This window comes from Macrobrachium rosenbergii, chromosome 5 (assembly GCF_040412425.1).
Source record: "Macrobrachium rosenbergii isolate ZJJX-2024 chromosome 5, ASM4041242v1, whole genome shotgun sequence".
Lineage (NCBI taxonomy): Eukaryota > Metazoa > Arthropoda > Malacostraca > Decapoda > Palaemonidae > Macrobrachium > Macrobrachium rosenbergii.
In genome coordinates this window covers 24,288,461-24,313,460 of record NC_089745.1, presented here as the reverse complement: position 1 = coordinate 24,313,460, position 25,000 = coordinate 24,288,461, and the positions used below count along the sequence as shown (strand labels likewise).

Genomic DNA, 25,000 nt, shown 5'->3' with positions numbered 1-25,000 from the left:
TGATATATTATTGGCCTGGCAACTCACAGGTTAACAGCTCAAGTTCCTAAAGAGGTTTGTTTCATGATTTGTTTCTGGGCAAGATTGCCTCTTTATACTGCAATAATGATGATGACGGTTATTGGAATTCACGTGCGTGTATTATGTAACAATCCAGAAAGACCATTAACGGGAAAAAGGAAGTTAAGGTAAATTTATATTTTTTATATTGCTCTTAGTGTTTGTTCCGAAGTCTGAGTTGTTTTTTTCGCGGTTATAGTTAACTTATGTCTAAACAAGGATCATGTATGAGTAACAGCTATCTTTGAAATTACCTATCTAACTTTACTTTTCTGATGTTTATAGCCTTTCATCATTCAGTCATCTCGTCTTTTGCCTCGTTTCGAGTTAAGCCTTGATCTACCTCCTTCCCAATTAATTTTCTGGCTCTCTGAAAGTCTTTAGCTATAAAAGGGCGTTACAACAACATCGGCCTGTTTCGAAATTAGAGGGGCCTCCCCCCGTCCACAGAACAAATGGAAAGTTATGAAGTTTTCTGCTATAGCCTATCTCCAAGTACATTATTTTAAGTTTCTATTAAGCTGTTTTTCATTTTAGATACGGAGTTAGATACGGCCATGGCTAACGACTTGGAGGAAATCAGATGGATTGACCGAATCCGGGCTATAACCTTCAGAGAGGCCAGGGATGCTGGCGCATCCTTCATTTCACGTTCCTGGATAGCTAAATACATTAAAAGAGATGAATACTTTGTTAAAAGAAACTGGAACAAAAATACATATGACTGTCATCGCGAAAAGAGTGAGAATCTTGGAAGGCCTGAAGTCCTTTCTCAGGAGTCAAAAGACATCATAGCTGAGGCAGTGGGTAGACCAAGAAAGTCTTTACGTAAATTGGCTCTTGAACTAGAAACAAAAAGGGGAAAAAAGAGAAGTTATAGTGCTGTATATCGTGAGGTGAAAAAATCTGGTATCAAGCCATTTCATGCTATCAGCAAGCCCAACACCACTCAGCAACAGAGAGAAGACCGTGCATGGTTTTGTGGTTCATTTCTTAAAGACTGGGATGAAGCTGACTTTCTCCATGTTGCCGCATCAGATGAATTCTTCATTTACACAGTCAGGGAGCCAAATCATAAAAATGACATCATTTGGGCTGCAAAGTTGGATATCAGCGATGACGTGTGCTGTCGCCAAGTTGTGAAATTTCCTGAATGTTTGGGAATTTTTCTCTGCTTCACAGCCAAACGGTTAATGTGGATCATCAAAGAAAAAGGACAGTCATGGAATGGCGAATACTTCAGAGAAACTGCACTTACTGGTGGAGTATTTCCTTTCCTCAAAGATCCTGAAAATGTGTTATCTGTTGAAGAAGTCACATTTTTGCATGATAAGGCACCATGTTTCAAGGCTCTTCAGACACTGGAGCTGCTTCGAAACAGTGGTATCGATTTCTTCTCGTCAAGTGAATTTCCAGGCAGCTCCCCTGACCTTAATGTGTGTGAAAACATTGGTAGTATCTTAAAAGTTCGTGTTGAAGGGCGCACTGTGAACTATGATGGTATACCAAGCCTCGACGACCTGCGAAGAGAGGTGACCGAAGTGCTCAGGGAAATGGAGTTTGAGTCTCAGCTTTTTTTGCGATTTGCTGAAATCATACCCCTCAAGAATGCAGGCTGTGGTACAGGTAGATGGAGGCCACACAAAATATTAAATACTCAGAGAGAAACTTAAATAAATACCTGTTCTGAATTATTCCATATCAATTTTAGTTTATGCTGTAGAGGGGGCCCTAATTTCGAAACACCCTGTATATCCTCTTCTATAACGAGCTATTGATTAAGCACATTCATTTTTAGCATGTCTTTCCAGCTGTAAGTTTTGTTTTTTGGATAATGTAAAATGCTCTCTAGATTTAGATAAAGCGTATGAGTTTTGAAATAAAATTTTCTGTATATCATGTTTCGACTGTATGGAAGGGAAATTATATTTTGATGTAGCATTATAAGAACTTGAAGAGTAGCAAGAATCATTGATGATAATCAGATTAATTTAGATTTTATCATTTCAAGATAAAAGTAAAGTTTACCTTCCAACGTAGTACTTAATTTTGAACGCTCAGTAAAGGTGAGTAACAAGTTTTTAGAGCTCAAAAATTAAATGCACTATCAAAACAAGAACCCAAGACGGAAGCAGTGATTAATGTTCAAATTTAGGCAAAACTGGGCAGCAGAAAATCGTGCTTAGAATTTATCCCCTCCAACAAAATAGTGTAGAAAGTAGCAGTAACTGTTTAGATTTGGAATGAGTTAGCAGCCAGGAGGAGGCAGGGATCAAATAACAATACTTAGTCATAAGGTCGATGAAATGTTGTGATGAGGCTGATTTTCACGCAAACTGAAAATCAGCCTCATCACAACATTTATTTGAAATGCAGCACACTAATGCAGATTAAAAAGAAATGAAATTTAGATTTCTGAAAAAAAAAAAACGATATTTGTAAATTCCTTTCAAAAATGGGAGTGGCTTTCTTTTTTTAGGTCAAATAAATGGTTACTACCAGCCCCCATTTTTCTTGAATAATAGATTTTTAGATCCAGGGCATTAAAACGCTTTTCACGTGAAGATTTTATCGGAAAAATACAGCCTTTTTTTTATTTAAAGTGATTGTTTAGGTGGGAAAACCAGATTCCATGTTTTCATTTAAGCCGTTGGTGAACTATTTCGGTATACAAGATTAGTAAAGACTGCGCTAAAGAATATCGAGGATTTTCTTTTTCTTATCTAACTTAACATGTTCTTTGATTTGCTAAAACCGGATAAGACAGAGTCTTTGATTTGCTAAAACCGGATAAGACAGATTCTCTGATTTGCTAAAACCGGATAAGACAGATTCTTTGATTTGCTAAAACCGGATAAGACAGATTCTTTGATTTGCTAAAACCGGATAAGACAGATAAATAACCGGATAGATTATATTATACATGTAGATAGATGGGACTCCAAATAACCGGATAGATTATATTATACATGTAGATAGATGGGACTCCAGATATATAGAATTTTCAAAGGAATAATGAGGACAGAGTACACACAAACGGATGAGATCATAATACTAGATAGAGAATCGTTTAATGAAGTCGAGTCTGTCATACATTTAAGCCACACAGGTTCCCTTGAACTGGAATGTAATAAGAGACAAAAAAGGAAATCAAACAACGGACGGCAGTGCGAGGATAACACAACCCTGTGATCATTTACTGACAAGTATTAACAGCACAGAGACTCATACGGGATGGTTATTGAATTGCCAACGTAACCAAGCGAGATTGAAGAACAAATGCATCTCGGAGAGAAATTAGCAATAAAATGTCACCAGTGTCCTGTTTCCCAACTGTGATGTATATACATAGAATTTTTTTTAAACAATTGTGTTTTTCTTCTCGTAAGAATGTTAGGATTGAAGGTAGGCATCCTTTATATCTTGCAGGCATATTTCATAACTCAGTATCGAACTTGTAAGAACTATTGATAATATCATAAGTTCAGAATTTGTATACACTGTTCTTGCTATCAGTTTCAGAAAACCTTGGCTTCTCTTCAGTGTACACAGGTTTGTTTTTTACCATGTTAACAGGATACGGAATATCTCGAAACTTTTTGTAAACAAATATTTATGTGGTTTTATTATAAGCATATATTATTTTTTACATGAGCAGTACATAATGAATGGTAAAATGAAATAGTTTATTTACGTTTCACAAGGCCGACAGGGAGGGCACCTTGAGGTTCTTATGTAGATGGTCAATAAAAAAAAAGGGGGGGGGGGAAGTAATAAGTTCAAGGACTAACTCTGAAGATACAAATAGACCCTCATCTTAAGAGAGGCAAGACTAGGAAACACGTAACCGTTATTATTTTCTAGTTTTCTACTTTTTGTTGATTGGGAATTTTGAAGAGATTAGCTTTATGTCCAGCAACTTCATCCTGTACTCGAACTAAGAAAAAAACTGGTAGCTTATGGCTGACTTCTCTTTTTGTGTTGTTAATCAAAATTTCTTGGGAATAAGAAAAACAGAAATGTCGAAATATTAACAGTAAGAGCGGGATGAATGCTCTTTCTAATGGATGAGTGTTATAGCATGAATGTCTGAGGACTGATCTTTTGAATGAACAACTTTTTTTCGTCTCTTTCTCCTCGTCTAGCTCACACATGGACGATCCGTGTTCTACTCTCAACTTGATAAGGTTGACAGAATGCACGATCCCTGCCTCTGCTGATCTAAGCAGCGTGTTATGTGCCTAGTTGTTAGACGACTGCTGTGGGTCGCAGCTAGAGAGAGAGAGAGAGAGAGAGAGAGAGAGAGAGAGAGAGTGACTGAGTGCTAATTGTTTTGTCAGCAGCACTCACGTCTAGTTTTATCTCTTTTCTCTTTCTCTCAACACCTTTGTCAAAATGTATACTATCAAAACGAAAGGGCCCCCAGGAAGTAATCCTCACCCCACGGGGTGAAACTATTCATAAGATCCTTGCATATCTTAGTTTAAAGCTTGAGAATTCTTAATGCTTACTGAAATCACATCCTTTGATTTGCCTTTCGGTAGCATATAAAATTAGAAATTCGATGGTTAGGATTGTGAATCCTTACCACTCACGATAGACCGCACTTTTTTCCTTTCTACTTCCCGTTGTTGTTTCCATCAGGCTTGGGCAAGGTACTGGTAATGGATGAAAGTTCTGTTCTTCAGCTTTTAGTCCATTAAGTGATCGTTTTGGATAAACATACAAAATTTCCCGTCATCTTATCAAAAATGAATGTGTATAAGAATGTATACTGTGTGAGAATCAGGGATCTTGTCTCTGCCGAACCATCTTAGTCCTCCATAAAAAACAACAAATACTCCTTCGGTGATTAGGGTCTTGTCATTCAGTGAAGCGCAGTGATTCTCTGTGGAATTGCAAATAAGAGAATCGTACACGAAAGGTACAACTATTCCCTTTCTCTCAAGGCATCCAGTCATTGTTTATTCAGCACAGGGTTACAAATATTGCCACCGCGCTTGTAAAAAGTATGTCTCACAGTAAGTGTATCCACAATAATCAATTATTTTTCAACTACTATCCCATAACAAAACTACTCAGGTGAGTTATGGATTGCCAGTCATTGAAATTTACGATGTTGGTATAAACGATCGCCAAAGGCAAAGAAACCTCTTAATTTTCTCTGTAATTTGAATTTTTCACCCAAATCCAATCATTTTACGCCCTTTTAATCCTAATACCCTAATATTACATCTTATATTTGCTTCTTTTACAATGACAGTAGTATTGAGAATGGTTTGCGTTCATCTGAAAATTTACTTATTTCTTTTTTATTCCACTCCCAGTTTACATACTCACTATGAAATGCGAGTAAGCAGTGAGGATGTTTTCATGTAACTCCTGTTCTGGAAGGGAAGAGGTCATCGATCAAAGGCTTTAACCTTCGGCAGAAATGGCAGCCACATTCACTATTCCTTTGCTAGGAAAAGTAGAGCATTGTTTCAGAAAAGCGGACATCTCCATCTCTCTCTCTCTCTCTCTCTCTCTCTCTCTCTCTCTCTCTCTCTCTCTCTCTCTCTCTCTCTCTCTCTCTCTCTCTCTCTCTCTCTCTCTCTCATCAAATGAGGAATCATTATTTTAAAGTACTTTGTTTTCAGGTTAGCGTTTCAAGAGCGTGTTTTTGAATTTCCAGCCATTTGTGGGTAGTCTTTGTTTAAGAAAAGAAACCAATAAAAAAAATGACAGGAGGACAGAACTGAAAGAAAAATTAATGAAGAATTGTATCACAAAATCAAGGTAAATTTAGGTATCGACAATTTCTCCATTATTTTGTAAAGGTGAATTGCTCTTTATGTGAATTTTAGAAATCGGAAGCGATATATTGTAAGCTGGATCTGTCAGGTGTTTGTATCTTGTATTCCTAAGTTGCAGCACGTTTCTTATCCATCAACAATTATTCTTCAGCTGTGGAAAATGTCTCTTAAGTTACAGAAATTGCATTTCCTTAATAGTGTCTTTTTGTTTTGTTCCTTTTTTGGTTTTGTAAACAATGATGGACGATGCTGACCAGCTTGAACCTAAAGACGACTGCATTGCGAGTTATTGATTTCTGAACGCCCAGCTAGTAATGTAAAAGCGTTGTGACCTTCAGTGTACGAAGGTCAGGTCAGACTAAAGAAACAATCCCCATTTGTATAGCAAAGTTTGGGTATTATCAAAACCTCTGGTTATTATTCAGGGAAAATATTCTCTGTCGTCTGTTGAACTGATTCGTCTGTCCCGGAAGTGGGATAAGATCACGCTGAGATAAGCTGGTGTAGAGGCTGAAGGTACAGTACTATGAAAAGTTAAGTGGCTGTGCTTAGCGCGGCGACGGTTGGCCCGGCACTGCGCATGCCTTTAGCCAGGGTTTTACCAAATACACTCTGTATCGATTGTCTCCGCTATGCAAATATTACCAGCTCCCAAACCGTGACCTTTGACATTTTCCTTCCCTTTGTTAATTACCCTTGTATACACGTAGACCCCGTTCCCCTGAGGTCGGGATTCACCAAAAGAATTTCGAATGTCCTGCCACCCAAGGGCCCCTTCGCTGCTCCCGATGGAGGTGAGTTTAACGCGTTGACGTCCTGCCGGGGAAGGCTATTGTGTTTACACACATTTCTGTCTCTTTGTGTATGTGTGTGTGTGTGTGTGTGTCGCAGTATTTAGATTTTTATTGGTAATAAAGCTGTGCTAACTGCGTCCTATATGAATGTTCCCTTCTCTCTTTTTTGGTATTTCAGCTACCTGCTGTTTAACGACTAGATTCTACTCAATGCTCATGCCTTTGCTGAAAACTTACCTGTTTTAAGAGGTCGTGGGAAGTTGTATCGTCTGCCGAGAGAAATCTCACAGGTAATAGAGGGACACTTCGTGGCTCCTGGGACCGGCACAGTCTAACAACAGGGGAGGGAAAACACACACTTGACTGAGGGCTTTTTAAATGGGCGCCTTCGCAGCCTGGTAAAGGGCGCGAAGGACAAACTGGGACTGTGGTTTTGTGACTATAAGGGGAGAGTCAGGGGCCCGTACACACCCGTCAGAAGAGCAGGTGAAAGGCGTAGGCTGGGAGAGCCTCCACCACCGCAGGAGACAACGAGGAGGGCCAGGCCGGCACACCGCTCCCTTCTGTCACCTCCCCTTCACCCGTCTCCCTCCGATACTGTTGCCGATTCCTTGCCCGGTTCCCACTTTATCCCGCTACGTTCCCCTGACAAAGGAGAGTCTGCTGGATGTGCCTTGGAAGGGATCGTTGATTTCTTCAACGAAGCAGTGCGTGGAAAGGAAAAATTCCCTTGTACCACAAAATTCAGATATAATATTTTGAGTTTCCTGATCAGGTGGGTTCTGGAAGCGTAGCATTCCAGCCGCAACCTTTTGGAATAGCTAGAATGGCTCGTGCGTGGAGGTTGGCTGCGAGAGCGATGACGTCACGGACTAGACGCCACTGATTGGCTAGATAGGGTGCCAGCGGATATGTCTGCCACCGACGTTTGTGAGCAAGAGCGGCACGTATTGATAGTAGCTGGAGGCAGTGCCAGGCCAGAGTTGTACGGTTTGGCACTGCTTGGCATTGCTGTGTTAAGCACCTCCCATCGCCAATACCTTTTACCAAGTAGCTAAAATAGCCGTCACATGTCGTCCAAGTAGGTCCCATGAATTTGATGGGATCTGAACGAAATCAATTGCTTAGAGATAAAGATTTGCTTGATCCTTTAATAATGAGGGATAATCACAGATTAAATTTTCTCATTGAAATTCATTGCCTTGACTCTGACCCTAGAGAAACACACTAGTCCTCCAACGATTTACTGTTATGTTCCCTTGTTAAGGCGGGCTGCTGTGGGAGGTATGGGGTATGAAGAAGGGGCATGTGCCCAGAAGCGCTCAATTTTTCTGCTTTCCCCAGTCGTAACTGCCTTCGGAAATCAGACCTTTCATTACGACGGTTGGGTGATTCATAGAGAGTTAAATATCCGGTTTCTGGCTGAGTCAGACAATTCTATATTCAAATGATTGTTTCTCCGAAGTGCAATCACTTCAAGAAGTAAAAGAATACGAACGGCTGTAAAGCCATTACGCTAAATATGGAGAATTAATTCAGCAATTATTTATATTCTAAGGGCATTCTTGCATATAATTAATGTGATCGTATTTGTTAATCGGATCTAGATGTAGCATTACTCATTTTCGACAGTAAGAGAAAGATGACGTTATTAGAAAACTTGCATTAGAAAATAACTATCAGTAATGTAACTGAAAACAGTACTCCTTAAGGAATTCATACATTATTTCAAGTATTTGAGCATAGTTGTAGTTCCGTGCCATTTTTGATGTTTAGTGATTAGATTTTCTATCCAATGCATTAGTGGCAAATAGGTTTTAACCAATTACATGTGTTCGTATAAGTACGCACATAAACAAGCGATATCAAATGTGTATCCATATCTATACCTATAGTATATATATATATATATATATATATATATATATATATATATATATATATATATATATATATATATATATATATATATATATATATATATATATACCATAGGTATATCAATAGATATAGATGCATATTTGATATCGCTTTTTTATGTGCGTATTTACACGAACACAAGTAATTGGTTAAAACCTATTTGTCACTAATGCATTGATATGAAAATCTAATCACTAAGCATCAAAAGTGGCACGGAACTACAACTATGCTCAAATACTTGAAATAATGTATGAACTCCATAAGGAGTACTGTTTTCAGTCACATTACTGATCATTATTTTCTAATGCAAGTTTGCTAATATATATATACACATATATATATATATAAATATATATATATATATATATATATATATATATATATATATATATATATATATACACATATATATATATATATATATTATATATATATATATATATATATATATATATATATATATATATATATATATATATATATATATATATATATATATATATATATATATATATATATATATATAATCATCCGCAAAGGCATTATGGTTTCGTCCTAAGTAGCTTTATGGGGATAAACTGTGTTATATTATAATGCAACTTGTGAATCACTAATCAAGAGTATAGTTGCAAAATGTCACAACCATGTAATTTGGTTGCACCACAGAAGTGTTGTAATCAATGCTTAATTCGCCAAAAAAAAAAAGGCTATAGCCTTTGTAGTTCAAAGGGATCAAAGTGGACTTCTCCCTAAAACTGAGTCTTATACAGCATTTTGTGTCGTAAATCATGAGTATGATTGCAAAATTGGTAAGTTAGGGAGTAATCATGGCACGGACTTCTTTTATTTGCTTCAGTTTTCACCTCTCATTTAAAAACAAATTCTTCGTGCGAACCTTGCCCAAGTTTTCAAATAGGGCTCAAATTAAGGAAAACTGCTTATTGGTTATAAATATATGTATACATATACATACTTTGTATATATATAAATATAATGTATATATATATGTATATATATATACACTGTATATATGTGTTTGTGTGTATAGACATATACAAACATATTACTATTTTTATGCTGAATATGGCTGTAAAAGATACGTTTGTTTTGTTGTACAGTATGTTGGTAAATGGGTTTCCAGCTGTGTATTATGATAGGCATATTCGGTATCTGTGTTTTCTATAAAATAATTTTAACTGGAAAGGAAAGTAGTTTATTAAGAAGTCATCCTAGTATGGTTATTTATTTTAGCACATTTTCTGTGCTTGTGTCTGGCTATGGATACAATGGTTTAATCACCCATTTGTCTAAAAACAAAGGAAAACGGGTCAGGATTCTTACCATTTGTTTCTCCCCTCTACCCAACCCCTCCCGTGTTACTTCGTATTTAAACATCACGAGTTCCCGTGAGTTCAACAAAAACACAAAGGCACACGTATACAGTATATATACACACGAACAGACGAGTTCCCGTGAGTTCAACGCACACATGCACGCATGCACACACACACACACACACACACACACATACACACATATATATATATATACACATATATATATATATATATATAATATATATATATATTAATATATGTGTGTTTGCGTATATATATATATATATATATATATATATATATATATATATATATATATATATATATATATAAATATACATACATACATACATATACATTAACACACTTCCAGTTAATAGATTTGAAATTTCGTCCTTTTACCGCCCATTTCTACTGAAATGGTTAGATGACGTACCTTCAAAACATAGTAGTATTTCTATTCAAATCTTAAATACCGAAACGAGCGAAAGGTTACATCCGATTCTGTTTATTATGACCATTGCATTTTTATTTGTTATGTAACATTACTCGTGATTAGACCTTTGAGTACATATATTTTGTAGTATTTTCTAAACTTTTAGACTAATAGGAATGGCACAGTGGAGGTTACTAAAGGCAGAAAAGGACAACAGTTTCTTCCAATTTTTCCAGCTTTCTCAGGTTTCGACCATGTTCTTCACTCTCCCCTTCAACTATTTCCTTGTTTTTAACGATCCGCTGAAATGTGGTTTAAACACCTAAAAACATTAGGCTGAAAGACCGAAAATGGACATTTATCATGAGGTTTTGAGAATTTAGTGTAAATTATCCTTTACTTTGAAGAGACATGGTTTTGTTTGTTTGTAAACAACCTTGCAGTGGGTTAGATCTTTAGGTATATATTTATAAATTAGATCCTAATCATAATGAAAACAAATCTTAATCTTATCCTGTTTGTCTTGTCAGTCAGTGCATTCTGCAAGATAATTGTCTTTTGAAGGAAAATCATGTTAAGTAATGTAAGATTAATCCGGGATAAGTGTCAAGGACTTACCAAATGGATCAGAATAAACGAGAATTAACAAGACTTCCAACGATATTGCAGTGGTGAGGAAGATAGGAACATTGGTCTACCACTATATTTTCAGTAGTTTCTAAGGTAAAACATGGAATACTGACTCTTGTTTCTAGTTAAGGATTTTGGAAAGTCATTTCAGCATGAACTCTGTCTAGAATGCATACCTAGAGAAAATCGTTGCATTCTTTCTGAAAACAAATTATCATGGAATTGTTATTGTTTCTATTTCAAGTTCATTGCTGTTACGAGATAACTGATGTTATTTGTTTCGTGCTTTTGCAGTGATGATTAATAATAGGAAATTAATCATCAATTTAATGAAGTACTCTCGTTCACGTAACTCAAAAGCTAATTACATGATACTGATATTTTCAGATTAGTGTTACCGAAAGGTTATTTCAAGAGAAGTAAGACAAAAATAAAATTGCTTGCTTTGGTGAAAATATTTTTTTGTCTTTACAAAACCCATGACATTCGCTATCAGTCAATAGTGATCCTATGGATACTATTTGATAAAAAGGGCAACAACTCTTATTGTGACGCTAGGCTACTATTAGTAGCGTAACATTCATTTAAAACCTAGCTGCGTCGGTAGTACCATCTTTGATTATCAGGAAATCCAGCTATTTGAAATGAAACATTTTATCGTGACTGCCCGCCAACAATATTTCTAAGCCTCAGCCCCCTTCCATCGAGTGGGAAGTGGGTCAAGGTGAACTTAGGTCAAATGGTAGCCTGTTTTGGTCGATATCTTTGCATATTGTCACCCTCGCTCTCGCTGTCGTAGTTCAGTGCAAAGCCCTTTTCTCTAACGTAGAGAGGGAGAAAAAAGCTTAATGAGGTTTCAGGAAGAGTTGATGATAAACAATGCTAGAGTTTAATGAAGTCACATAGACATCAGTAAATACAAATACACCCTGTGTCCACGATTTGTACTCTTTGATGGAATTGAAAAATCAGCGTACTATTTTTGTATTCACAAAATTCTATAAGTGTTGGAAATAAGTAAACATATATATATATATATATATATATATACACATCTGTATATATACATCTGTACATATATTTATATAGATATATATGTATATATACATAATTATATTATTTGCATATATTATATATATATATATATATATATACATATATACATATACACATATATACACTGTATATGTGTGTGAATGTGAATATTTGTTACTTAAGCATACGTGACTTTTTATACTCACAAATATGGAGCCGCAAATATCACCCAATATCGAATTTACTATAATCTTCGGAAAAACTTATATCCAAGTTGAACTGTAACTGATGGGTGCATTTGAACCGGCAGAATTAGAACCTTTCGTTAGTATATACAGTATATATATATAGTGTGTGTATATATATATATATATATATATATATATATATATATATATATATATATGCATATATATGTATGTATATATAATGTATATATATATATATATATATATATATATATATATATATATATATATATATATATATATATATATATATATATATTATATTATATACACACAAACATACATTTTTGTGGTGTGTATGTATGCATTAAATGAGTCATAGATACATTTAGCACATCAGTTCATATTTTAAGCGGTATAAATCACGGTTAACGCTTTATATGAAACAGAAAATTAAATTTGTATCCAAATTCAACCACCTTTTTTTATACATCCCAGTGACAACGGTAAAAACTACGGACAGCCAACATCGTCATAGATACCATGTATGTTAATAAATCATTAGATACATTTACAAATACACCCTGTTACCGGAAGATTGTACCAAGAGAAATAAGACACAAAAAATAAAATTTCTTTCCCTTAGAAGTTCTTTCTCTCTCTCTCTCTCTCTCTCTCTCTCTCTCTCTCTCTCTCTCTCTCTCTCTCTCTCTCTCTCTCTCTCAGTTAACAATGTTATAAGTTATTACGTATATAAACCTACCAAAAACCTGTTGTTCTTCATTCTTTCCACGAGAGCAAAATACCTCAAAACAGGCATATGCATATAATCACTTATGCTGAGCTTTCAATGACAAGTTCGTCTTATCTCCAGTTTCCTCGCTTTTTCAGCCTTTACTTCCCCATCCCCAAGGTTACGCAATTTATTTCAACAGCTTCCACCTATTTTCTTATATTCACATCTCGCATCCCCATGTCAGTGCTATAAAACAGATATGACTGAAACATTCGTCCTTAATTTCCAGACAGCCCTCTCTTCCAAAGCCTTCGCAGAGAACCTATTACCTTCCTTGCTTCACTTCGTCTGTCACCCTAGCATTACATGTTACGCTTATACCCTGTTACCTACACGGTTCAATACTTGAATGTTTACATCATCCATACTAACATTCAGTTGCTCCATAACCTATAATTTTTATGACTTTCATAGTGTTGTGCTTGCTAACATTCAATCTCAGTTTTGTCTGCTATCAGATTTGTTACACTTTCGCTGGTCTGTAGTTTTTCTTCACTTTCACCATCATTTCTAATCCTTAACCACAGCAAACTCCATTCTTGACGACCTTTCTAGTCCCACAAGCATGCACCCACGTACAGTCTCCTTTACTTGTCTTCTCTCGTTATTTCATTACAAACATATAAAATAACTATGAGACCCACTTTTACAAATATATAAAATAACTATGAGACCCAGTTTTACATCAAGCCAAACCAGTAACTCTCAAAAAAGTAACTTTTACTCCAGTCATCGTACAGACATTCTACCATAGGAGATTTATTGGACCCTGTCAGCTAGTTATAACTATTGTTGTTCCCAGTAGTGGTCATGATATTATTAAGGATAATGATGATGATTATAATGATTATGTCCCGTTCCACCATTATTATATTAGTAATGTTGTTGTTATTGTTATTATTACGAAATTATAACTGTACTGAGGGAAAATAGCTGTTGTACTGCTTTCAGTATAATGAAGAGTTTAATCATAGGTAATAAACAAGTACTACATTATTATTACGGTAATAGCTGCCTTCCCCTGCTCTGTGATTGCGGCCATAAACACGCACAGATATTTTCTTGGCAAAGGTTCCCTACACCCACTACATCTGCTGTGAAAACTAATACAGCACATACAGGAGAACAGGAATGGAAGAGGCCGTCTAGAGGGAGATCGGTACAGCAGTTCTAAGTAAAAAAAAAAAAAGATATATTTTTCCTTGTGAATACGTAACCTTTTGTGTTTTTTTTTAAAGAAATTTTTAAGACATGATGTGCTGTAATACTTTTTACTGACGAAAATATTAGTTTGGTATATATGAGACTCTATGATCGTGTATCTCAAAATCCAGAAATATATTTAAAAACTAATGGGAAAGTTATCAGCTAACCCTATCAATAGCGATTCCACGTATATCTGTCTAAAAGGAAATAACAGAAGTCGGTGAAAGAAGAATGTCAAAGGCCAATTAATGGGCATTCAGAATATATCACAGAATCTTACAGTGACAGATATTCTCAACATGAGTAACGATCCTTGTCATTGTCCGACTAAGGGACGAATATCACAACGCTAACTGGTTCTGTGAATTGCTTAGGATACCAAACAGCCTCTCATTGTAATAGTATTCATTAGCATAACACCAGATGACGCCTCTAGATTTATGGTTGTCACTGGTTGGCTGCTGCTTTGGAACTATTACCTTCCTCATTATTAATTTTTAAAAGCCACAACCTACGTAAACTGGTATTCCAGATACACAATTTGTGAATGCCACAACCTTATAACATGATCATTATAAATATGTTTACGAATGCTATAACTTTTAGTTTCGTAATATGGCTGCATTCACATGATCTAGTAATACTAAAATCAGGTTTGTTGGACAAGTTTACCAAGAGAGGCTACGTTTTTGGAGTTAATGAAGGATAGTTTTGGTCTTCTTCGTTCTTCTACGTCGGTTGACTACTAGCCTTTTGAGTATGTATCTACTGTTGCCGGCTGCCTTTGTTTTATACATCTGGAATGAATGTGATATACTACTCCCTGGATTTTAGCTCTACTTGCGGTTTCATTTGCTGTAGTTCTTTATGTCGGGTATTGCTTTTTATTTTTGTATATTTCCATCATATTGTATGTTTAGTTTTATTCTATATATTTTTATTGCTACAAATATCAGTTGCTGAAGTTAGTGCTCTTGCGTCTATACATTCACTTTGGCTTTCGAAGAAAAATGCACGATTAGTAATTATTACTGTACAATAGATTAATTTACATTTGTTGAAACAATTCCGGTAACTGCTCCCCCTTATTTTTCCAAGGTGACTTGACTTTGGGTAGTTCTCGGTGATTAGGCACTGGTACAGATAAAAATATACTGTCTCAGGAGATTAAGAGTTAACTGTAGATATATTTAAACATTGAAATTAGCCTATTCAATGGTTTGTAGCCAGACAGAAATGCTTTTTTTTTTTTTTATAATTTGGAGAGGATGCTGTCATGATACAAGTAGTGCTTTGAATATATCGTATCAACATCAGAAATTTATTACGCTGTCAGATTTAAAGCTTTGTCTGCAGAGGTGTTTAAACGACTCAAGGTAAAGGTCCGAAGACTAAGAATAAAAAAAAAAGTGCGGACTAGCAATAATGATGATGATAGTGAGCTCTCATTTAGTTAATGATAGTTTACTATCATACGCTGCAGTAAACAAATTACTGTGTTGGTCAATCATATTATTCACAAAACCATCAAAAATAAAAATACTCGAAATGATCCAATAAATAATAATTTGTAATTATTATTACAAAGTCCGGTAAAAAAAAGATGTATCCAGTAAAGAATACATCATAGTGGAGAATTATTACAACCAGTCAGGAACATTCCATAAGCCTTTTCAGAGTACAGAGTCATGAGAAAAATAATCATTGAACCTAATGACATGACCACATAAAACCATCCGATTACCAGAAACAAGAGAGAGAGAGAGAGAGAGAGAGAGAGAGAGAGAGAGAGAGAGAGAGAGAGAAACTTTTCAGGAGGCGTTTTGAGAGACAAGCATAATTAAACTCGATGACAGGGTTATTACAAACCGTACGGCCAAAAATTTTAATACCCTATTGTTAAAGGAATTTCCCTAACCCATTTTGCATACAAAGAAAATATGATGATATTACAGTCACCAGCACCGGCACCAAACAGGTCCTCTGGAAGTCACAATGAAGACTGGCATCTTTTAAAATAGTAAAAATTTCTCTCTCTCTCTCTCTCTCTCTCTCTCTGGTTAGCCGGTTTATATATGACCAGTGTCATTTCAAGATTACGAGGCAGGTTATTCATCCAGTTGTTGGAAAAATGAACGCACAGCTTATTTGTACTACATTTTCGAACAGCATCAGGTTCTTATCATATATTTGTCCTGTTAATGTTGTGGCAGAGAAGCTTTCCATCCTTATTTTTCTTTTAACTGGACTCATGTTATTTAACCACATAAAATTCAGAGCTACAATGAATAAATAATAAACATTAATTTATACATACATCATGCATTGTTAGATTTGAATTCGGAATGACACGTGGACGGAGATCTGTTATGTTCACATAACATAACATAATTTTCTTGTTTCTATTTCTAGAAACAAGAAAAATTTTCTTTTGTTGTATACGTTCTGTTTTGGTATGGCTCCAATCAACCTGATGAATACGTGGAACCTCCCCTTCATCATTCCATTTTTCATCATTTCATTGCAAATGGATTTCTGGAATTCATATATGGTCTAAAATCGTGAAAGGTAGTTGTGCCTATAGTGCAGGCAAAGTTCGTTTCACAGCTCTTTTTATTTTTTTGTTTGTTTGTTTCGTAACTTAAGATATATGTTGGAAGTTTCCTTCATGAGGTTGAAATGTTTAGGATTTTGGTGGTCTAGAATTATACTTCTTATTTACTTTTCATGACACTGTTTTCTTTTTTTCCTCTTGGGACTGAAAGGTTTGAGACTGGATTTGTATGAACTATCTCCCTTGAAACTTACCTCTGACATGATTGAAATATTTGAAATTTATCTACTACATGACTGAAATGTTTGAAATTTATCTATTAAGGGATTGAAATATTTGAAATATATTTATTATGGGATTGAAATATTTAACATTGGTCTAATGTGGAAATGAAATGTTTTGACTTGTGTTTGATATATTGAAATATTTATATTTCGTTAGTAATTTTTGTAATAACTGCATTTTATTTTATAGCGTTGAAATTTTTCGTGTCTCCGTCATAGGATTGAAATGTTTTAATTTTGTTTGTTTTTAGGCTTTAAATGCTTACTACCTTTGTTAGGATTGACGTACTCGTTCTTCGTTACATCTCCCTATTTTCCGATGGTGAAATAAAAAATTTGAATATTGAATTTGCTGGCATTTTTATCAAGTTTGAAGCCCATTTCATGTCATTTGATTTCGTAACAAAATATTCTGCCCAGAAACATTATGATTCAGCGCTGTTGCTCCCGGCTTTGGATATTCCATTTTAAAGCTTTCCTTTCCACCTCCCACGCCTGCAAACAAGCCGGTGTACTATGGCCATCCCGCCCACGCCCGCCTCCGCAGAGAGAAGCAGTCGTTGCCCGCCCACTATCGACCAGGTAACGTCAGAGGTGCTTGTATCAGAAAGAGAGAGAGAGAGAATTATTTCGCCTTGTCTGGGGAGTCTTCGATACTTAAAGGGGATAGAAGGATGAAAAGGACCATGAAGTGTTGTCCGTGCAGGAAGCGTACAGTTTTCCTCATCCACAGATAACCTAAGTCTGACGGGAAAATACTGCAGCAGCTATCGCAGCAACCACAGATTCCTCTTGCCACTTTGCGCAATTGTCAGCTTGGTATTGAGCCTATCCATCTTGATTTTGTGCACCCACCATATTGAATTTCCTTATCAATATTTGCACCAGGATCAAAGTATAATATAAATACAGCTGGACTACGCGTCTAGTCACTGTACGGATACTTGATAATGTGGACTGTTTGTCCAAGAAAGGTTGTAACTTTTTCTGAATAAATACTCCATTACATACCATCCAGTTTGAATGAGGTCCTTTTAGTAATTCTATTAATGCACAGAACAATTGTGTATGTAATAAGGTTAATATATATATATATATATATATATATATATATATATATATATATATATATATATGTGTGTGTGTGTGTGTGTGTGTGTGTGTGTGTGTGTGTGTGTGTGCAGTCACAGTGGATATTGCTCTGACTTTGCAGTTGGTGTACAAAATGAATAAATAAATACATAGCGGGTGGCAATGAGGTCTAAAAGGGTGGATGTTGGTGTTTATGTGTGTGTCTGTGTATATTTTGTGCTTCTGGAAGATAAAAGAAAAGAATAGCAAATATAAAAGTATAAAAATATTAGTTTGATGTTTTTCTATCATTATCTGGTAAATCCGTCCCCGTAGAATGACTAGAACCATTACCAAATATTCTTTATATATCTCTGAAAGGTATTTCATGGTATGTAACATAACCGTGCCAACTGCTGTTGTAATATAAGTGTTTTCTCCCATTCTAAATTCAGTCCACTTTGTTTTAATAACTATCACGACTGTCGTAACCGCATTTCTTCATGTTCTCTCTCTCTCTCTCTCTCTCTCTCTCTCTCATCATTAGGTTTGAGCTCTTTAGCCTTGTGCTTTACACCCTGTTGGTTTTATTTTTATCCTGAATCTTTTCCTTTTACCTACGAGTACATGTAACTCACTAGTATTCATTTCATAAAAAATCCACAACATTGCAGTATATTTACTATATAATTCTTGATTTTTATTAATAAGGGAAATATTATCAGCTTTCCGTTTCCAAATACCGTTTTAATTGCATGTCTGTTACAACTCTTCCGGGGATTTTTTTTTTAAATTATTATAAATTTTTGAGCATTCTGTATAAATGTATTTATTGAATTAAGGGAATGCAGTAGTCAATTGAATGTTTGATTCGCCATAAATCTCTTTCGTTTTTTACTCTTTTGAGTTGTATTATTGCCTTTCGCTGATATTTTTAATTATTATTAGTAATAGAAAAGAAGACCGAACTTTTGCGAGGCACAATATTGTTCCTTGAGAGATATGTTCAGAAGGGGGATTAACTGCTGGGCTTATTCCTGAAAGTGACGAAGTACTTAAATTTTAAAGATGAGACATTTTGGTTGAGTATCGATTTTCCCCATTCCTTTCTGTTCTTTTTTACTTTTTATGCCTCCACTCCAAGTGCCACGATGAGCACTCGCCAAACAACCAGGTATAACTATTCATGCTTAGGTCAACAGAGAACTATTTGCTTATTAAGGAATCGTTTCTATGCCGATCTTTTCCTCGTCCAATTAGAGATCGAACGCAGTTTTACTGACATGCAAGATGTATGTGCCTTTGCTTGAACTACGACGTGTAAGAGATAAAATCGTAACACCATACATAAGCAAACGATTACCAAATTATCTTCGTTTACATGCAAAACACATAATTTTTAGATAATTCTCTGGAAAAATATTTTACTTTGCTTATAATCTCTTATAATGTATTCTTTTTGAGTAATTTAGAACTGATGCTGTATTCGTGTTTTGAAGCTAACGCTGTCGGTACATTTCCACTTTGGATGACGTAAGGTTAGTATAATAAAGAAGAAACGAAAGAGCAGGTATTTAGAAAATGTAAGTAGATTACTTGAATTTATTTAATTTATCAAGGGACTGAGAACAGCTGTACCCCGGTTAGCAGTCCTTTTATTACATTCAGTATTCAAGAGGTAATTAATTAGTTTAAAGGCTAAAGTAAACATTCATTACTGGATTTCGTTTCATGTAAATACAGCTTTGCTTTGCATAAACATGTGGAGCCCACCCACACACATACACTATATATATATATATATATATATATATATATATATATATATATATATATATATATATATATATATATATATATACTGTATATATATGTGTGTGTCTGTGTGTGTGTGTGTTTTGTGTATTCATTCACTTAAGGGTTTTCCTCTTTAGGGGATTGGCTGCAGAGAGTGTTCACGTTCCACTTCTCAGCTAGCCCTTTTTTACACCTTACCTGCGACCCATCATGGTCGACTAACTGCCAAGTACTAAATTTAGTAATTAGATGATAAAAGGCACTAAGGATATTTTCAGAAAATGATACTGAATCATTCCCCTACCAGTGGTCGATATGGGTCATTCGGTGGTGAGGCGGTGATCACAACCACTAAAGCACGGAGGTCATACGCAGTTATGTATGTTCACCCACCCCGTACCTATACACTTTGGCATTGCATGGTTGTCTGTTGTATTGCAGAAGCCTTTTGGATCACTGGAAAAGGGTGTGCATTTTTCACTGGTTGCAAAGAGACAAAGCTATCTCGTCTCACAATTTTGTAAGCAAAGGAATTCTTGTGGTCCCATTCTCCGTTCGTGAAAACATGCGCCCACAACCCCAACGAATGGTATTGTGATCCAGGTAAATTTAATCAACAGATGAAACTGCTAGAAATTGTCATATTTCCTGGAATTTTATTTTACGCGTTACGTTCCAGCACGTCTTGTATTGTATCTTTGTGTTAAGTGAACGCTTCATAATCACCCAGGTGAAAGCCACTGAAAAATAAAAAAATTGTCAGAATAATTATATTGTGAATGCATGAAGGGTCTGATAAATCAATTCGGTGACACAAGATATACTTGCGTACTGGTCAATTGTGTCCCAGCATATTTCAAATTAGGTGTAATTTTTCATTTTATATCTTTATTTCCTGAACGTTTCAGTGTACAAGAACCAGCTTGTCCAGAATGGTACTTTTCACTTGGGTGCTTATGAAGCGTTCACATAACATAGGCAAACAATAAAAGGCGTAAAGTTACATAATTCATAAAATAAAATTCCGGAAAATATAACAATTTCTAGCAGTTTATATCTTTGATTAAATTTACCTGGATCACAACACCATTTCTTGCCTATGAACTGGAGTTGGAACCACAGAATATCTTTTGCTTACAAAATTGTGAGACGAGATAGCTTTGCTTTGCGACCTATGAAAAGTGCATACCCTTTTCCAGTGCCCCAAAACGGTTCTGCAATATACCAGACAACAATGCAAGGCCAAAGTGTATGGGTACGGGGTGGGTGTAGAAATATCCCCTGTCTCCGCAGTGGTGATAAATATTCGTCATTTGAGACAGAAACCACAAAATATTCCTATACCAGACCAAAGGATTAACGAAGAAGCACCAAAGGAATATAGTATTTTCCTCACTGGATATAGGTTCCTTGCAGTTGATACTGGCATATTCATGAAAACAGAAGCTCACCCCCGCTTCTGAAGTGGGTTTGGGTGACTAGAAACGATTTCAGAATTGGGCAGCAGATGGTACTTTTTTTAATTTGCCCACAAATCTTTTACCAACTGTACTGTATCCATGTTCAAGATGGTGCATGCAGTATTCTACGTGTTTTACCCTAATGCTGAATAAGACTAAAAACCATATGACCGCCTGTTCACTCTTTTGTTGCATAGGTCTACTTGTCATCAAGTTAATCCCAAATTAGTGTTGGCTGATTTTGAGATAGGAGCGAGGAATATATCCTAATGCAACAGTAAGGTAGTATTTTCTATTTGTTAATTTCCACCTCCAAGGGAATATGCCGCCCCGGTTTAAGACCGAGAAAATACGGGGTGGTAGGTTGGTGCAAATATAGTATATAATTCTAAAGTGTTGGAGGAAGGGAGGAGAGGTCATACCATTTGCCTCACAAATTGAGTAGAGGAGGCATTGGAACATGAATATGTAATATTCAGGAAGCTAAGAATTGCTTCCTAAACTGGTGTATTGAGTGTAAGGAAGTTTTGATGCACTAAAGATGCTCATGAACCATATGTGACAGATTAAGATAAAAATTCCAATGGAGTCAAGTTAACGTCATGAAATTTTTGAAACTTTCATGTTGTTAAAGAATAATGTCACTACATGGACGCCACTTGAGTCTGATAATATGCAAATATGTCTTCGTAATTATTAATTAATTGTACGCTGGTTCTGTAAATGAGTTGAATTTACTCTTCAAGATTCATTAATCATTATTAGGAAAGAATGAATTACTACTACTAATAACTTGATAAAGCACAGGAACAACAGGAGTGGCATGCAGTGTGAGTTTCTACACTGTATTGCTGGCAGTAATCAAGAGAAGATATTTCCCTAAATTATAAATATTTGCTGCACTTTTGTTAACTGTTTCAATAAGTTGCTGACATTTTGTGTCTTATTCAACTCTGTTTATTTATTTTCTTTTATTTTAGAGCAAATTGTCTCCCACCTGACCAAATTTCGTAAACAAGATATTCAAGGAGGTTTAATTAGATGGCTTTTACTGTTGCACATGACCTTAGGCGGCTGAATTGGTTTAAATTTTTCAATATTATTGAAGATTAAATTTGTCTCTGAATCAGATTACTGTATTTACGAGCTGCTATTTAATTAATAAATGAAATTTCGAAATGTTGAGAAGACCGAGTGAAGATTAAACTACCAATCTCTGTCTTGCACGCTGACTTCATTTGACGCTTGTTTATTTATTTATTAATTATTTGTTTATTTTATTTATTTAGTACTTGGGTGGCAGCGGGAAGGAGCAAGAGGGTAGCGCATAATTTTATATGGCAGTTAATATATTGAGTTTTTTTTTATAAAACTGCTTATTCATTATCAGGTGAGTGTAAATTTCTATGTATTGTCAAAATATCAGATTATTATGTTTTGAGAAAGGTAATCAGTATGGTACCCATAAAGATTCTGCATGTTTGATGTGTATTTATTTAAGAAAGTGTCCCTGACAGAGTTAAGCGAGTGATCGTTGAATTACAAGTGATTAAACCTTTTGAATGTAATGTTATTACATCGCGTGGGGATTAGAAGTGAACACGCCGTTGCATCAGTCACATTAATTGCAGCAAATAGACAATGAACTCAGTCACTGAGATGCTGCCGAGTGTTTGGTTCATTATAGTGTGTGACATCACATCCTTAATTGGAATAGTACCAATTACTCTAATCTTTTTTTTCAAACTCATTAGTAAAAATGACTAGGTAAAATGCAGGTCGTATTAAACGAAGATGGGCTTCCATTATTTCTTGGAACGTGAGATGAAAGGTATATGTACGCACATCCCGACGTGATAACCATATGTTGCTGTATTATTCTCCGTCGAAGAGAAATTTGTGCTACTATAGCTCTAAAAAGACTTCAAGCATTGGAAGATATTGTCATTGCCTAAGTGATATTAATTTTCATGTCACCCACGTTAATGACTTAATACACTGCATCTTACAGGGACTTGTTTATTGCCAGGTAAAAAACTAGAACACTAATGATCATATTGCCATGTTGGTGAAGACGTTGGGGTATGGGTAATAAAATATAGTTGATACAGTTTCTAGATATCCATTGTTTTCATGCATGTTTATGCTTTCCTGTGAAGAATGGAAGTAGACAGATGTATAGCCTCCTTTTAACGCAACACAGATAGGCCTAGCAAAGTTTGTGGAAACATGAAGTGTTGGATTAAAAAAAATAGTCTGGATCCCAAACAGCAAACACCTGAAGCAGTTCACGGAATATTGGCTAAAAAGATGTAAATATAATAAGGGTAAAGTCTATAATTGTGCTAAAGCCAAAATATTTATTAACAAAAGTTACGACTCGGAGAAGCACATCCGATCTTAACCTTGTTCGTTTGCGATACGGACAATTGTAGGAATATGTATGCCATTATCTGCCGACATTACTGCTGTGTAATGATACTTAAAACTATTCGTTTAGATAAACCCTTTGTAAACGTTCCATGTATACACCGTGGAAAAGATGTTACTTGCATTACCACCTATCTTACATTGCGTCAGGTTTTATGGCATGGTCACGCAAGTGAAAGTAAAATTTACTGTTACTCTCATGGATAAGACCTGCTTTATTTTGGAAGGGAAAATCTGCTTTCTAAAGATAGCCCCTGGATGGATTGCCATTTAAATCACCTATGAAAAAGGAATCCCGAGATAAAATTTTCCTGTGGTCCCCAGACATAATTCTAAGAAAACTTGCAAAGTATTACTCGCCAGGAGAGATGAAACTATTTGTGTGATGTTGAAACTTTTTCAATTCCAGAACTTTTAATGGCCTGCCTTTTAAGACTGTTGTTGATCACCACCATACCAAATAATACAGGAAAAAATAGCAACAAGGGAAAAGGATAATCTTCAAAGCAAGTAAATTATTTCGCTGTTTTAGAAGCCTTTGACATATTCGTTTTAATTGTACCTTAACAACAATGATTTCGTGTAATTAGATGAATGCAGAAGCTCTGCTGTGACTGTATTTGAAAAACCATGTATCATGTACTGATTTAAAGCCGTTTGTCGATGGATAAAAATTTCCCTCTTTATGAATTAATTATAAATTGCTAATGGGTGATCTCCGCACATACCCGTAAAACATAAATTGCTAATTGGTGATCACCACACATACCCATAAAATTATGTTTTTCCGTGTATGATGTGGTTTTCTATAATCTCTATATTCGTATACGTTTCAGTATCTTTTTAGTTCTTAAACTCACAAGGGGATGGAAACATGATACCTTGAAATTTTATGGCAAGACAGGCAGCTTAGGTGAAAAGATCGATGGGAATGCTTTGGGGTGGTTCATTTGTGTGGAAACAATGGACAGTAGTAGGTAGGTGAAAAGAATATATGAATCGGAGTGCCAGTAGGAAGCAAGAAAGGAAGACAGAAAGTGCTGGGCAGGAGAGATGGAAGAGTTAGTAATCGGGAAGTGGTAAATTGTGCAGTTTATGTAGGGGTTTTGATGCCACGCTAATGAGACATTTGTGTAGATTTATGAAGTGGTTAATGTTTTGGAACTTTCCTTCTCGAGGTTACATTAACGATTCATCAGTTACAGTA

General features: G+C 35.6%; 2 protein-coding genes across 5 annotated transcripts in view; one reads left to right on the top strand and one right to left on the bottom strand.

Annotated features, from left to right (window-relative positions):
* Positions 1-7,142, bottom strand: part of ChAT (Choline acetyltransferase) — a 256,104-nt gene extending 248,962 nt beyond the window's left edge. The window contains exon 1 of one of the 4 annotated variants that reach the window (XM_067103847.1): positions 6,887-7,142. The gene's annotated coding sequence lies outside the window, so the exon portion shown is untranslated. The remainder of the gene's footprint in view (positions 1-6,886) is intronic. The other 3 variants (XM_067103848.1, XM_067103843.1, XM_067103845.1) reach the window with 3 other exon arrangements.
* The window catches only part of LOC136838899 (WAG22 antigen-like), a 342,430-nt gene that overhangs the window by 174,504 nt on the left and 142,926 nt on the right, over positions 1-25,000 (top strand). The gene's annotated exons all lie outside the window — the stretch shown is intronic.